This window comes from Megachile rotundata, chromosome 6, assembly GCF_050947335.1.
Source record: "Megachile rotundata isolate GNS110a chromosome 6, iyMegRotu1, whole genome shotgun sequence".
NCBI classification, from domain to species: Eukaryota; Metazoa; Arthropoda; class Insecta; order Hymenoptera; family Megachilidae; genus Megachile; species Megachile rotundata.
Window position 1 is genome coordinate 7,684,018 of NC_134988.1, and position 15,767 is coordinate 7,699,784.

General features: G+C 33.1%; 1 protein-coding gene and 2 long non-coding RNA genes across 6 annotated transcripts in view; all 3 read right to left on the reverse strand.

Moving 5' to 3' along the window:
• The window catches only part of LOC100880086 (uncharacterized), a 59,579-nt gene that overhangs the window by 31,015 nt on the left and 12,797 nt on the right, over positions 1-15,767 (reverse strand). The gene's annotated exons all lie outside the window — the stretch shown is intronic.
• LOC143264687 (uncharacterized) lies at positions 10,418-14,927 on the reverse strand. Of its 3 annotated transcripts, none has more exons than XR_013038586.1 (4): positions 14,052-14,927; positions 13,594-13,798; positions 13,429-13,498; positions 10,418-11,410 (listed from the first exon to the last, which is right to left on the reverse strand). It is a non-coding gene; the product is annotated as an uncharacterized LOC143264687 (long non-coding RNA). The 3 variants fall into 3 exon arrangements; XR_013038587.1 differs by having other exon boundaries at positions 13,429-13,520; XR_013038588.1 differs by lacking the exon at positions 13,594-13,798.
• Positions 12,158-13,418, reverse strand: LOC143264688 (uncharacterized). Its single transcript, XR_013038589.1, has 2 exons — positions 13,284-13,418; positions 12,158-13,208 (listed from the first exon to the last, which is right to left on the reverse strand). It is a non-coding gene; the product is annotated as an uncharacterized LOC143264688 (long non-coding RNA).

The following is a 15,767-nucleotide window of genomic DNA, read 5'->3' on the forward strand; positions in this document are numbered from 1 at the left end:
ATTAACACTTTAATGGCCACTCATGCAACATGTGTGCGATTGATGAACGTAAATGGTTGCTCCAATAATTATCACACAAACAAAATATTAAATTTGTCATATTAAATGTGTCGTAATTGTTATTGTTTTCGTCTGTTTTACATGTTTTACATGTGAATTTACAAAAAGTTTTTCCAAATCAATTCTTCAAAAATATTATTGGAACAACATTAGACTACGTAGGCGACCATTAAACTATTAATATTAATGAATACAAGAAATTTCGTTTCTGTACAAAACATCCCACAAAATAACACTTAGGATATATTCAGCTGTGAATTATTCGTATTGCATAATTGTAACAAGGGTTTTGTAATGAGAAAATTATAGAGAAGATTTGTTATACTATAATGAGGTTATAGTTATACAACACTTCTTTTGGAACACCATGTATATGAAAAGAAAGTATGCAGTATTATGTGCTAATGGATAATAAGCAATGAATTGGCTGACTCATTGTTTTTTCTGATAAAGAAATAGCCACTCTGTATTAACGTCCAGTCACCATTCTGAAATGTTATACTGACACCTGATATGGACATTGTAACTAGTTTATTTGTATACATAAATAATTTGTGTAATATGTGTAATAATTTTTTTACACAAAATGTATACATAATTAATTTTATTTGTGTACACAAATAAACTAGTTTATTTACAGGAGCGAAATTTATTATTTTATGATTTCAATTGTTACACCTGTTACTGATAGAGTAACAGAAACTTATTTCTTTTAGTGTTATTAAATGGTAATAGTTTCTAATTAAATAAACAGAAGCTAGGTTTTCATTAATCTTGACATTAAACATAAATAATAAATTATTGCATATTCCCACGAAGATTTCGCATAATTTCTCTTTCTATTCGCGTGCCAGGCAGGAAGTTTATTTTTAGCCTCCAGTATCATTTCATGCAATGTGACACACGTATTTTGAAAAAACCTAACTTAAAAATATGAAAAATAAATCAAAGATATAAAAATGAGAAACATGTTTATCCTTCAAAGCTGAATAATATTGATGAAACGTTTATGTAATCATTTTTGTTAAGTATTAAACTTCAGATTGATGCGCCAGGTGCCATCTTATAATCCTTCTAAAACCTGTAACGCTGATCATAGACGTTTGAGAGAAAATAAGACGCAAGTAGAATTTAACTATAAATGTTATCAAATTAAATTAAGAGATGAAGTACGATAGAAGAGTTAAGATAAAAATATGCAAACAATATTAATAATAGAAGTTTAAATAAAAATAAGATGTGGAGAAGGAGAATTTAGCCTTAAATATTAGAAAATTAGATTTAATACTAATTACAGAAGCTTAACTGAAAGAAAGATGCAAAAAGTAAAATTTAATCTTAAATATTAGATAATTAAATTTAGGGATGAAACACGAAAGAACATACAAGATAATAACATATAAACGACACTAATCATAAAAGCTTGAATGACAATAAAATACAAAGAAGTATTTAATTTAACATTAAATATTACCAAATTAAATTGAAAGATAAAATGCAATAAAACAAAGAAGATAGAAGAAATAGAAGTATTAAAAAAAAGGAAGGGGAATAATGAAAGACTTGGCACGATTATCGATCGAAAGGTCAACGATTACTTCGTAATCGTTGTTTTCCTCTTAGAAATCCTCCTCGTTCCTCTTAACTTACGATCACCTACACACCTGGTTCACTTTCGAAAAAATTCCACTTTAGTCAGTCGTTCTCAACTTTCAGTTCTTTTCTTTGTTCATTCATTCTTTTATTAACACTACTTGCACAAAATCGGTCAAATGATCCTTTCACACATTTCTTATTTTACATTCAAACATTTGTTAAGATACTTTTCTCTATGTTGATTTTCATGGAAATAAATTAATGTGTATATTCATTTGTTTTATTGTTTGTTACTTTTTCCAGTTTATTTTTCATTTTAAATTATGCGTGACATTAATAATAATACATTACAATAATAATATATTACATTATACATAGCAGCTCTATGTATACTTATTATGTGCAGAATTAATATACCATATACATATGAAGGTATAGCACAGTAAACATATTACATCCCATTACAGTTTGTGTTTCAAATTTCCACCTACAAATCATGCTCAATAGGAAGATGTTTTAACATTTGAGGTTATGGTTACACCTAGTTTTATCAGATACTCTGATACTGATATTGATGATCTTTGTGATTATGATGCGATAATACACCAGTGGGTCTACAGACCAGATGCCTCACGCGAATTCGAATGTATATTTCAAATTTCGAGTACCTACAGTAGACATACAGGTAGAACAAGAATGAGATTTTAAAGTCGTTCCAAACGATTAAACGTGTTTGAAACAATCGAAAACGATACCGAACACGATTATTCTTGATTTCACGACGACCGACGTCAATGACGACCAAGTATTGTCGTCGGCGATGAGTTATAGAGCTTTTAACGTGTTACCAGTCGATTCTATGTGTCAAAAATTATCGAAAACGATACCAAACGGTTTTTTATCGATTCGAAGATCGACGTCGATAACGACAGGTTGCTGTCGGCAGATTGCCCCCAAAATCTATACAGCAAATTTAGGGTGTCTCACGAGTCTACCCTAAAAATTTCAAGTTAAAAGATCCAAAATTGCCTGTAGCATGTTGATTTTTAATTTTTATACCTTAAGTAATATGTCATAAAACTGAAAATGCATTATTTTAAGCAAATGTGATAAAGAAAATGCATTGCTAAGTACTGATAGTTTATTATACCGAACCGAAAAAGTTCAAGTAGATCCCGATCCATTTTATGTTCAGCGAAGCCGATAATTGTTTCACCTCTTGCATACATCTAGCATTGTGATTGATTTCGAAAGGTGTAGACTCTACGGTCTAGAATCTGAATGGTAATACGCTTTAATTACTAAGATTATACAAAGAATGGTTTTCGAAATACGACCCACCATGATAAACGACCCACATGTGACGCCAGACGATCCCACTCCTACGTACGAGTACATCATCGGTCAAACGTATTCTAAATGCAGCTAATCAATTTTTCAATTCGAATCAATTGGCGCTACTATAATAGTAGGAAGAAATTATGGTTGTTGTTATATAATATAACATGGGTGGAAGAATGTCGGGGCATTATTAAATGTATTGTTTATTGTATTAAAGCTATTGTTCTTATGGTATTTGGTTGCAGTGGACGAAATCACATCATCCACATATTTGGTTACCTTTGGACGAAATCATATTGTCCACATATTTGGTTATACTTTTGGATGAAATAAAATTCTGATACGCATATTAGTTGAATAGAATAAATAGTTGCCTCATAAATTACTATATTTGGTGATTGCAAGTGTCTTAATTTAGGGATTTGAGAATTTTTAATTTTTTAAACTAGGAACTTTGCAATTTGAAGACTTGAAAATTTTAGACTTGATAAACCAAGATAAATATAATTTAATAATCCTTCCAATGTCCCATTTCATTTTCTCCAAAATCAAGAGTGTTTACATCGAAACTAACCTAACCTTGTACACCTAATCTAACTTAACTCTCAACATGCAAAGTGTAAAGAACATCTAATAGGATCTCCAAAAGCACAATTACCCTCAAACCCAAAATGAACCTAATTTACCAGTCCCCCAAACGTTAAATTTCATTTTCTCCCTCGTCTCGGGTGCCAATCAAGACACTTCGGTTTCGCACCGAAATAAAGTCTCGATTTTCACGGGACACGAAAGCGGGCAGAATTAAAGTATCGACCGTTATCGAGTGGTAACATGAAATTCCTTTCACGGCTTTCGAAAGCGTAAGAAAGTCGATGGAAAGAAAGAGAACCTGTTTAATAAAGACTCGTTATTTTTCTTTTCGAACCGCCATGCCGTTTGTTTGTATGGAAATATTCAAGCGCGTGGGAAAACTCGCGCACATATGCCGCTGAATATGGATGATCATATTAACACGGTGTTCCGGATTCAGTTTACACTTTCGACGGATACAATCTGATCCCTTCTATTTGCATCGTTTACAACGATTAACGAATTAACCGTGATAGTTTCTGCAATGCATTTAATGAGATGCACCTGGGATGAGGTTCAAACAAAGTGCTCATCAGAATTGGTGAAAACTATGTCACGTACAAGGTGATAAATTGTTGTATAAATGGGAATTAGTTCAACCCCATTCTCCTTACACCGCGTTTACATTATGCTAGTAACCAGTGCAAGTGGTCCATGCAAATAGGTAGTCGAATTTTTGCGTTTATTACTTTGTTTATACCAGGTCTATTATATGTTGGAAAAGGAAAATGGTTTCTTTCCTTTCTTCCTTCCTTTTGGGAATATAGCGATTTGGGGATGTAGCGATTTGGGCTTGGGAGAATTGGGGTTGTAGCGGTTTGGATATGTGAGAATTTTGGAATATTGGAATTTGGGGATGTAGAGATTTGGGGATGTAGAGATTTGGGGATGTAGGGATTTGGGGAGTTGGGGAGTTGAGGAGTTGGGAATTTGGGAATTTGGGAATTTGGGATTTGGGGGTTTGGGGGTTTGGGAATCTGGGAATTTGGGATTTGGGGGTTTGGAGGTTTGGGATTTGGGAAGTTAGGGATTTGGCAATTTGAGATTTGGGGAGTTTGGGATTTGGGAAGTTTGGGGGTTTGGGATTTGGGAAGTTAGGGATTTGGCAATTTGGGATTTGGGAAGTTTGGGATTTGGGAAGTTTGGGATTTGGGAAGTTTGGGATTTGGGAAGTTTGGGATTTGGGAAGTTTGGGATTGGGGAAGTTTGGGATTTGGAAAGTTAGGGATTTGGAAGTTTGGGATTTCAGGAGCTAGGAATTTGGGGAAGTAGAGATTTGAGAATTTGGGATTTGGGGGTTTAGTATTTGGGAAGTTAGGGATTTGGCAATTTGGGATTTGGGGAGTTTGGGATTTGGGAAGTTTGGGGGTTTGGGATTTGGGAAGTTAGGGATTTGGCAATTTGGGATTTGGGGAGTTTGGGATTTGGGAAGTTTGGGATTTGGGAAGTTTGGGATTTGGGAAGTTTGGGATTTGGGAAGTTTGGGATTGGGGAAGTTTGGGATTTGGAAAGTTAGGGATTTGGAAGTTTGGGATTTCAGGAGCTAGGAATTTGGGGAAGTAGAGATTTGAGAATTTGGGATTTGGGGGTTTAGTATTTGGGAAGTTAGGGATTTGGCAATTTGGGATTTGGGGAGTTTGGGATTTGGGAAGTTTGGGGGTTTGGGATTTGGGAAGTTAGGGATTTGGCAATTTGGGATTTGGGGAGTTTGGGATTTGGGAAGTTTGGGGGTTTGGGATTTGGGAAGTTAGGGATTTGGCAATTTGGGATTTGGGAAGTTTGGGATTTGGGAAGTTTGGGATTTGGGAAGTTTGGGATTTGGGAAGTTTGGGATTTGGGAAGTTTGGGATTGGGGAAGTTTGGGATTTGGAAAGTTAGGGATTTGGAAGTTTGGGATTTCAGGAGCTAGGAATTTGGGGAAGTAGAGATTTGAGAATTTGGGATTTGGGGGTTTAGTATTTGGGAAGTTAGGGATTTGGCAATTTGGGATTTGGGGAGTTTGGGATTTGGGAAGTTTGGGGGTTTGGGATTTGGGAAGTTAGGGATTTGGCAATTTGGGATTTGGGGAGTTTGGGATTTGGGAAGTTTGGGATTTGGGAAGTTTGGGATTTGGGAAGTTTGGGATTTGGGAAGTTTGGGATTGGGGAAGTTTGGGATTTGGAAAGTTAGGGATTTGGAAGTTTGGGATTTCAGGAGCTAGGAATTTGGGGAAGTAGAGATTTGAGAATTTGGGATTTGGGGGTTTAGTATTTGGGAAGTTAGGGATTTGGCAATTTGGGATTTGGGGAGTTTGGGATTTGGGAAGTTTGGGGGTTTGGGATTTGGGAAGTTAGGGATTTGGCAATTTGGGATTTGGGGAGTTTGGGATTTGGGAAGTTTGGGGGTTTGGGATTTGGGAAGTTAGGGATTTGGCAATTTGGGATTTGGGAAGTTTGGGATTTGGGAAGTTTGGGATTTGGGAAGTTTGGGATTTGGGAAGTTTGGGATTTGGGAAGTTTGGGATTGGGGAAGTTTGGGATTTGGAAAGTTAGGGATTTGGAAGTTTGGGATTTCAGGAGCTAGGAATTTGGGGAAGTAGAGATTTGAGAATTTGGGATTTGGGGGTTTAGTATTTGGGAAGTTAGGGATTTGGCAATTTGGGATTTGGGGAGTTTGGGATTTGGGAAGTTTGGGGGTTTGGGATTTGGGAAGTTAGGGATTTGGCAATTTGGGATTTGGGGAGTTTGGGATTTGGGAAGTTTGGGATTTGGGAAGTTTGGGATTTGGGAAGTTTGGGATTTGGGAAGTTTGGGATTGGGGAAGTTTGGGATTTGGAAAGTTAGGGATTTGGAAGTTTGGGATTTCAGGAGCTAGGAATTTGGGGAAGTAGAGATTTGAGAATTTGGGATTTGGGGGTTTAGTATTTGGGAAGTTAGGGATTTGGTAATTTGGGATTTGGAGAATTAGGAATTTGGGAGTTTAGAATTTCGGGAGTTAAGGATTTGGGAATTTAGGATTTGGGGGTTTGAGATTTGGGGATGTAGAAATTTAGCACCATAGGAATTCGGGAAATTAGGGATTTGGAAAATTAGGAACTTGGGAGTATAGAAATTTGGGAATGTAGGGATTTGAGAAATTAGAAATTTGTATAATTAGGAAATTGGGAATGTAAAGAATTGGAAAGGTGGGGATTTGGTAAATTAGGAATTTGGGGATGTAGAGATTTGGAGGAGTAGGGATTTGGAAAATTAGGAACTTGAGAATGTTGAAATTTTGAGAAGATAGAGATTTGAGGACATAGTGTTAGCGAATGTAAGGATTTAGAAAATTAGGAATTTTATACAGATTCGGGAATATAAGGATTCAGGAATATGTAGATATTCGAAGATATAGAAACTCAACCCCTTGCACTATTTTCACGAGTCTGACGCTCATACATCAGCCATGATCAATTTTACTTTAATTTTTAACACGCTTCAATTTGGAGTTCAAGTCCAATTGTAATTTGCATAGTTAATTATTACATAATATCAAAATGACATAATATTTTAACATTCCTTGTCTACTTTAATATTGTAGCTATATTTAGTCAGTTCTGTCTGACGCACCTAATAAGTAAATCATAGCGCAAAGGGTTAACACTAGAACTACAAACCAGTCAAAATGACTGGTTTCAGATTTCTCATTTTATATTACGAAATGCTATCATCGTGGTTTTATGGAAATGTCCCTCACATTTAGTTGAGGTAAAAACTAGTTCTATATGTTAATTGATGCTTCAGTATTTATTTATTTCATTTTTCATTTTATTTTTCATTCTTCGATAAACGAGTATTTAATATCGGTAGTTCTAGTGTTAAATATTTGATAACTCAAGAATATGAAAACTCCGGGATAATTCGATATCATTCGTGATATTCTATAGCGAAAGCATTGCCCCCGCAAGTGCACGAATTACTTCAGTTCATTGTTATATCTCGCAGCTGCAACAGCCTCAAAATCACCGGTAATACTTCAGCAGAAATTACATAGTCCAGCCACCGCAAGATTAATGGTCTTGATATTGCGTGAAAACAAACAGTTACGAGCCATATTGTGTAAACTACAATACTCGCCGCTAATTGAATGCTTGTTTTAACGAATATTTAAACACCACTTTCTCAAAAACCATGCTTCGGACGAAAAAAATTCATCGTGTATGTGTGAATTCTTTTTTTGGAGCTTGGTTTCACTATTTGTGAAGCACGTTGTGTGGGATGAGATAGTTGTTATTAAGATGTTAAGTGGCATGGTGAAGGTGGGAATGTGTAGTATGGTGAGCTGTAATTTGTAAGATTAGGACCATTATAATTTTTCAAAAGTTTTTTAGGTATTATGCAATTTGAAGGAGTAAATGGAAGTTTATTGAAGCAGTCAGACTTTGGAACACGTTAGACATACATTATTATTGATACATGTATAGAGTACAATAACAATTAATATAATCTGTAATTAAGTTTCATTCCAATAATAAAAGATTGAAACAGTAGAAGAGTGTAATAGTGAAGTAACGAAGTAGCGAAGTAGTGAAGTAGTGAAGTAGTGAAGTTGTGAAGCTGTGAGGTAATGAACTAATGAAGTAGTGAAGTAGTGCAGTAGTGAAGTAGTGAACTAGCGAAGTAGTGAAGTAGTGAAGTAGTGAAACAGTGAGGTAGTGAAGTAGTGAAGTAGTGAAGTAGTGAAGTATTGAAACAGCGAAGTAGTGAAGTAGTGAAGTAGTGAAGTAGTGAAGTAGAGAAGTAATGAAGTGTAGGAGTAGTGAAGTAGTAAACTAGTGAAGTAGTGAGGTAGTGAAGTAGTGGAGTAGTGAAGTAGTGAAGTAGTGAAGTAGTGAAATAGTGAAATAGTGGGGTAGTGAAATAGTGAGGTAGTGAAGTAGTGAAGTAGTGAAGTACTGAAGTAGCGGAATAGTAAAATAGTGAAATAGTGAAATAGTGAAATACTGAAATACTGAAATACTGAAATACTGAAATACTGAAATACTAAAATTCTGAAATACTGAAATTAGCAGATTAAACAAATTACATTAAAGTTTTTACGTATTTTAATCACAATCATACTATTTGAATACCTATTGAAGAACTTTTGCAAATGAACATATTACTCCTCTACAGATTCAATCGAAAACGTGAAGAGTACTGCTCGTTAACAAATTTTATTAATTAATTGGTTATTCGTTCTTATTACTCGCATTGTTACAAATTATACAATGTTAGCGTGTTTTTATGTACTTCCGAATTGGAAATTACCAATAGTATTCAAATATACTTTCTCTAGGATATAAAGTCATTAGATATCCTTCGTTAAAAAACTTCCTTTTACTTCCTCCATTAACACGTAACATTCGAAACAGTTGAAAACTTCATTAAGTTGTATTTATATTTTTAACAAATTTTACCAAATATATTATTATACAAATTTTTGTTGTATTTATTATTGATAATTTCAAGTAGTTACTACTATTTCTAATTAATCGACAAATTGTTAACACTTGAACTACCATTGTTCCCATTTATTATTATTATCAATTCTAACTTTTCATAGCTAAAAACAACATGGAAAACTGAATAAGTATATACCGTTCCACTAACTAAAAAACCATTCTTTATCTCAAACTATAACAAACTAGCTAAAACAATAGATCAATTAAAAATGTCAATAGACTTCATTTTTAAACCACTGCATCAGAAAAGGGACATCAGTCGCTGCCATGACAGTCAACACGATACCTAACCTAAAATTCTACCATAATATTTAATCTCCGTTATTAAAAATACCAATTCCATCACTAACAAACAAATAGAATAACTTTGTCTTAGAATACACAAAACTCAGTCTATTAGTCAACATTTTATTCCGCCATTTCGACACCTGATATGAATAAACATCCCAGATAACTATCTAAATTATTGAAGCAGCGATTCAACGACGCAGATTGTTGAAACTACGATGTACTTATGTAGATTGTACAAATTACCAACGTAGATTGTTGAAGCTGTGATGTACCTATATAGATTGTTGAAATTGCGATATAATTACAAAGATTGTCGAAAAATTACGGTATTATTCGTATCAGATGAAGACTTCATATGCAAAAAAACCTGAAGAAACATTGCTACAAAGAATATACTTTCTATTCGATACATTATTTCTGCTACTTGATTATTCAAAGTCAAGTTTGTTATATTTTTTTCTGCAGTTTCTTCACCTTCACCATATTCAATGACCACTCTTTGCTCAGCGATGCATAAAGCGTTCATTGCCGTTCGAATGAACGCTCCAATGTCAAAAAAAATCGTATTAAAGCATATTCGTCTCGTTTTCTGTTGTAATTTCTCACGATTCAGTGTTTTCCGCGTAACATTTCTGATAAGGAAAAATGTTTTCGTGTTGCATGCTTCGCTGACCTACGATACTTTCCAGTTCTTGCGTAAATAAAAAAAACATACATCTAGATTTCTTGGTTCACGATAGATGCATATCGTGCAAAAAATCGTGTAAAAAGATACTTATTTGCTTGCTTTTATTTATTTAGTCGTACAAAGTGATTTTCATGTACTGCGATTTTACTTGTCCATATAAAGATAATTTTTATTTACTTAGTTGAATAAAAAGGTTTTTATTTATTGCGATTTTATTAACTGCGATGAAATATAGGATTGAATATTGAAGAAATAAATGTATTTGTGTTTCAAGATAGGTAGAAAACAAATAAGGCTATAGTATAATTGAAAAAGATTTAAAATATTTATATAGAACTTTGTGACATATTTGTGAAGTAGTGTGCGTTTTTATGACAACATTATAATGTATAAAACACATAAAAAAAGAATGTTAGTATGAATAAAATTAATAGCGTCAATCACTGATCAGCCATATTGTATCCGCCATTACTGTCTATCATTTTGGCGGGAATTCAAATTCAGACAATATACGAGGCACAAATTAAACATTACACAATTTTAACAATCCAGAATAAATCTTTGACAAAATATAAATTTATATAGATATTTTCTTTCCGTATTCTTTTAATGTTCACATATTTTGTTCGCCATACTAGTTCCGCCATCTTGTATTTTAAAATTCCTGTAACTTGTTCAAAATGGAAGATTGAAAACAACTTATATGAACGCTCACAGTAATTTAATTTATATTCCATTTAAATAATGTATTCTTGCACATGTCAGTTTTCAGAAAATATTTAAAAAAAGAATTACAGTATAAATATTCAAAAAAGTTCTCTATACCAGAAAAGAATTTTGATTCTTCAAAGAAAGAAAAACTCTTTCAGTGATTCTAAATACTGCAATTCGTAGTTAATCGGAAATCTACTGCTTTTATCGAAATTTCTGATTTCTTTTGTCAAATCAAAAGTGTCAAAAAATATTGCGTTGAAATGCTGCAAAAATGTTTGAAGAGCTTCAGGCCCCCAAGGTATTAATCCGGCACTGAACACCAGTGATTCAGTGTCAGTGGGTCAACGGAAACTGGAGAAATCTTTCTTCGTGGCTACGCACGTGCCTCTCTTCCATGGATCTCACATTTCACGGGCCATCAGGCTGGCAGCCGAAAAATTAATGTGATAGAAGTTATTCCAGTCGATTCATCCACTCAACCCGCTACCGACTGTCTAACCTTATTAGATCTTGTTCTTTCTCTTTTTTTGTCCTTCTACTTTTGCAGCTGATTTCGTTCGACGTTTCAGTAGCGCTGTTACTTTCACATTTTCAACAAACGACGAGGATGATGTCAAGCGAACGCATACCTGTCGAGCCATCGTCGAGTTTAGCATCCTGTCTGCCTGAAGAATCTCAAGTTATGTACGGATTGTTTCAGAAATAGTAGATACTTTAGAAATTGTCTGTGTGAATTTTTAATAAAAAATAGTATACGTTCGTTTATCAATGTTTTATAGCTTAGAGTTTGAGGTTAATTGGAACTGCAATTAGCAAATATAATAAAAATTATAAACAGTAGTATATAACAAATACAATAAAATAATATGAATGATAGCATATAGCATATATAACAATATATTGTGAACAATAGTATATAGCAAATATAACAAAATATTATGAACAATAGTATATAGCAAATATAACAAAATATTATGAACAATAATATGTAGCAAATATAATAGAATATTATGAATAATAGTATATGGCAAATATAACAAAATATTATGAACAATAATATGTAGCAAATATAATAAAATATTATGAAGAATAGTATATGGCAAATATAACAAAATATTAAGAACAATAATATATAGCAAATATGACAAAATATTATAAACAATAGCATATAACAAAATATTAAGAACAATAATATATAGCAAATATGACAAAATATTATGAACAATAGTATATAGCAAATATAACAAAATGTAATGAATAATAATATATAGCAAATGCAACAAAATGTTGTGAACAATAGTATGTAGCAAATATAACAAAATATTATGAACAATAGTATACAGCAAATAAAACAAAATATTGTAAACAATACTAAATGTAACAAAATTATATTTATTATAGTAAGTATAACAAAATGTAATAATAAGTATATTTGACAAGATTTATTAAAAATAAAAATGTCTAACAAAATTTGCTGCTGTACTGTGGCAGTCAATGTATAATTTAACCACGTCTCATAAAGTGTTAACCGAGAGTCAACATTGCATCTAAGTACGGTAATATTGCATTTAAAAACAGTTATCGTCAACGAACTATAACGACAGTGAATTGGGAAAGCACAGTTACACAAAGTGACGTGTTTTTACGCGCTTGTTGATTTGCACAACAGTCTTCACGACCTTGTCCCTTCTTTCTCTAGGCTTTTACAAGCGTATGTATTTATTGTCACCGACTAAATGTTTTCCTAAACCATTGAAGAATAAATAAGTAACAGTATTTAGAGTAGATTTTGTATTCCTTGTAACCCTTATGTTATAAGGAGACCCATAATTAATATAATTATTGTCACCAATAATTATTAGAAATTATATAACCAATAATCCTTACTAATTATTATAATAAATATAATTACACAAAATGTCGCGAATATCACAGTTCCGTCCGCGGCCATATAACGAGAGTCACCTACATACCACAAAAACCCCTTTCAATTTCATGTCCGCTAAGAATGTAATCACATCGTTCCACAAATATTTGCTTGTATCAAGATTGTGTTCAATTTCTAATCTTTTACGCTACTTGTACCTGGACATCCGTATTTCATTAGGATAATCGCTAAGATATCAAGATCGAATCAAGGCACTCGTTAGAAATTATGGAACGGTGAAAGCAGGAATCATATTGAGATTATTATTAAGCGTGTCACAATTTTGCGTGCTTACATATCATCGGTTCCTCGTACGAACGTGTAACTTTTCTTTTTCATTTATTTCTAGTTGGTTCATGTTTCCGAAGAGTTTGCACGTACATCAGCATAAAGGAGAGTGAGCACTTCATGGCCCGCAGTTTCGAGAGAGAAAGTAACACGTTCCACTCTCGTTTCTCGAAAAGTACGGTTATGTTTGCTCGGAGAGATTACCTTTTTTTCTACGGTCAATGAAGTTTTATCGAAATCGTGATAAGAAGATTGGTCAGAACGTTGTTCCACTTTTGTCTACTTACTTGATATAATACAAATTTGAATACTTTGTTTCTGATTATGTTAATATATCTTAATTATTAGGTAATTTTACATTTTTGTATATCCCTACTTTATTCATAATTTTATACTGTTATATATTTTTATTATATTGTGAATATGTCTTACTTGTGTTGTTAACATATTCTGGATTAAATAATTTCGCAATTGGTTCTTCTAACAGTTTGGTAAGGAATTTCTGAAAAATATAAGACACTATACTACATCATACTAAACATATTTCACAATATGTGAAGAAAAAGTAAGAAATGATTTTATTAAGGAAATAATTACTCCACTTTATGTATTGCGTGAGAGTAATGTAGGTTAGATATCCTCCATGTAACCATCGACTTACATAGAGGAAATATAAAGTAAACTTTGAACGAAAAAACCCTTAAGATTCGAGGAGAAGCGGTAGAAGTTCGGTAATGGTAAATCGGATGTTTCCGGATGCATTCGGTCCATGTTGGCTAACCGTTGAGTTTGTGTCAAAAGCCTAAGTGATTATCGCAAACTTTTGTGTAAATTGTGTTAAAGATAAATTGAGATTTATTAAAGTGCAAATAAAATTGAAATCATGAGTTTTTTCGTCGATTGTGAAAATTGTAAAAAGAACAGAAACAGTGAACAGTCAAAACCATGAATAAGACTATTGCATTTCACACCACACGATGTACAGAAGTTTTAATGTATTCTTAAGGAAAGAAGCGTATCTTCTATGTTTATTTTTATTCATTTAAGATGTTAACCTTTAATCTATTTATATATTCACGTCCTTTCCATAATAACCTCCATCATCCTCGACTGCATTTTGACATTTCGACCATATACGTCTACGATTTCGACCGTTAGACGTATCACGTGACACCGAGCAGCGCCGAAGAGGAACGGAGTTAACCGATTTATCACTATCGTCCACTTACCGCGAATCTTATTATCCCGCTGACTTAGTCAGTGTACACGTTTATGCATGCAACCGTGTTACGGTTACTGTCCTACATAATGAATGTTACGACTATTAGTAACCTAATAATGCACGTGCTCGTTCTACCGTGAATCCAGCACAGTTGTAAACACAGGCATCCTTAGACGAGGGCAACGTCCTTCGAGTGTCTCTGTTCGGTTCTTGCATCCTCGGTTCCGTCGTTGATCGTGACAGGAAATTTTCAAACTCGTCGACAAAGTAGAGAAGAAAAATGAGTGGTTTGGCAAATGGAACTCCGTGGTTCGTTGAACGGCCATGGTTAAATGCTATGCTCGCACAAAGTAGTTTTCTGCGATAGATGGATGATCATTTCGCGGAATTGTGTTTGTTCTATTCGCGATAATCTGTGGATTTATCGCACCCGAAGCGATTTACAGAGTATTCTAAGAAATGTGTGAATGGAAACTTTGCGTTGAAAGAAGTTGAAATGTTCTTCAGCTACTTTGCTACTGGAAGCTTTGTTATGGAGATATAAACGTTTCAGTGCTTCAGCTTCTGTGTACATTACGACGTGCAGTACATTTATTTGGTTTTCTATGAAGAAATAGGAATTTTCAAGAAACTTTCGACGTTGGCGGTATGTAAATTTAAAATTTTATTTTAACAACATAGATATTGGAAAATTTTTGCAAATATTAAATAGTTACCGCTTGTTCAATTAATAACATTATTGCAAAAATTTCCTGTCTTTTATAATTATAATATTTATATTAGAAATATTGTAAATTTGTAACACGATATTATTTTTATTAACTTCCTTAGTAAAAAATGTTTATTTACTATTAACTTCTTATCAGTATTTATTACTTTTAAAAATTAGAAATGTATTATATTTAATTAAAATAATTATGCAACAAAAAGGTTAAAATTGAAAACTAACATGTTTCGCGCCATTTTTAAATCTTGCAAACGGAAGCTTCTAGAACTATTACGTGCTGCAAATATACAATCTATTTCACACAATTATTTTTACAATTAAACTAAAATCATTTGCAGCAATATTTGCAATAATAAATACCTTTTACTTAAATACTAAAATTTCAGTTAAAAATTTTATAAAGTGGAGTTTATCATTTATGTATATTTAACAATTAATAAACAATTAAAAATTCTGCGAAATCCTTAATAATCTCATCTTTTATTCAATTCCATATAACTTTCGCTGAAACATTCTTGACCGCTTCCCGTTTTATAAATGCATATTTAATTATCAATGAATAAATGAAAACAAGCGATTTACGAGCAAATAAAAAGCGAATTAATTATTCATACCAACAACATTAATAATCCTGCCACAATGTGACAAGAATGTACAAATGAAGTAAATGTCGCATTAATCACGAAATTAAATAACGAAATTTTTATGTTGAAGCAGGCAAACAGTTAATATTTCGTTTCTCCTGCGGATACAAAGACAGAACGCAATGATTTTTCTGCTGACTGTGAAAATTTCACCGCGCATGTTCACGCATGATTTCTA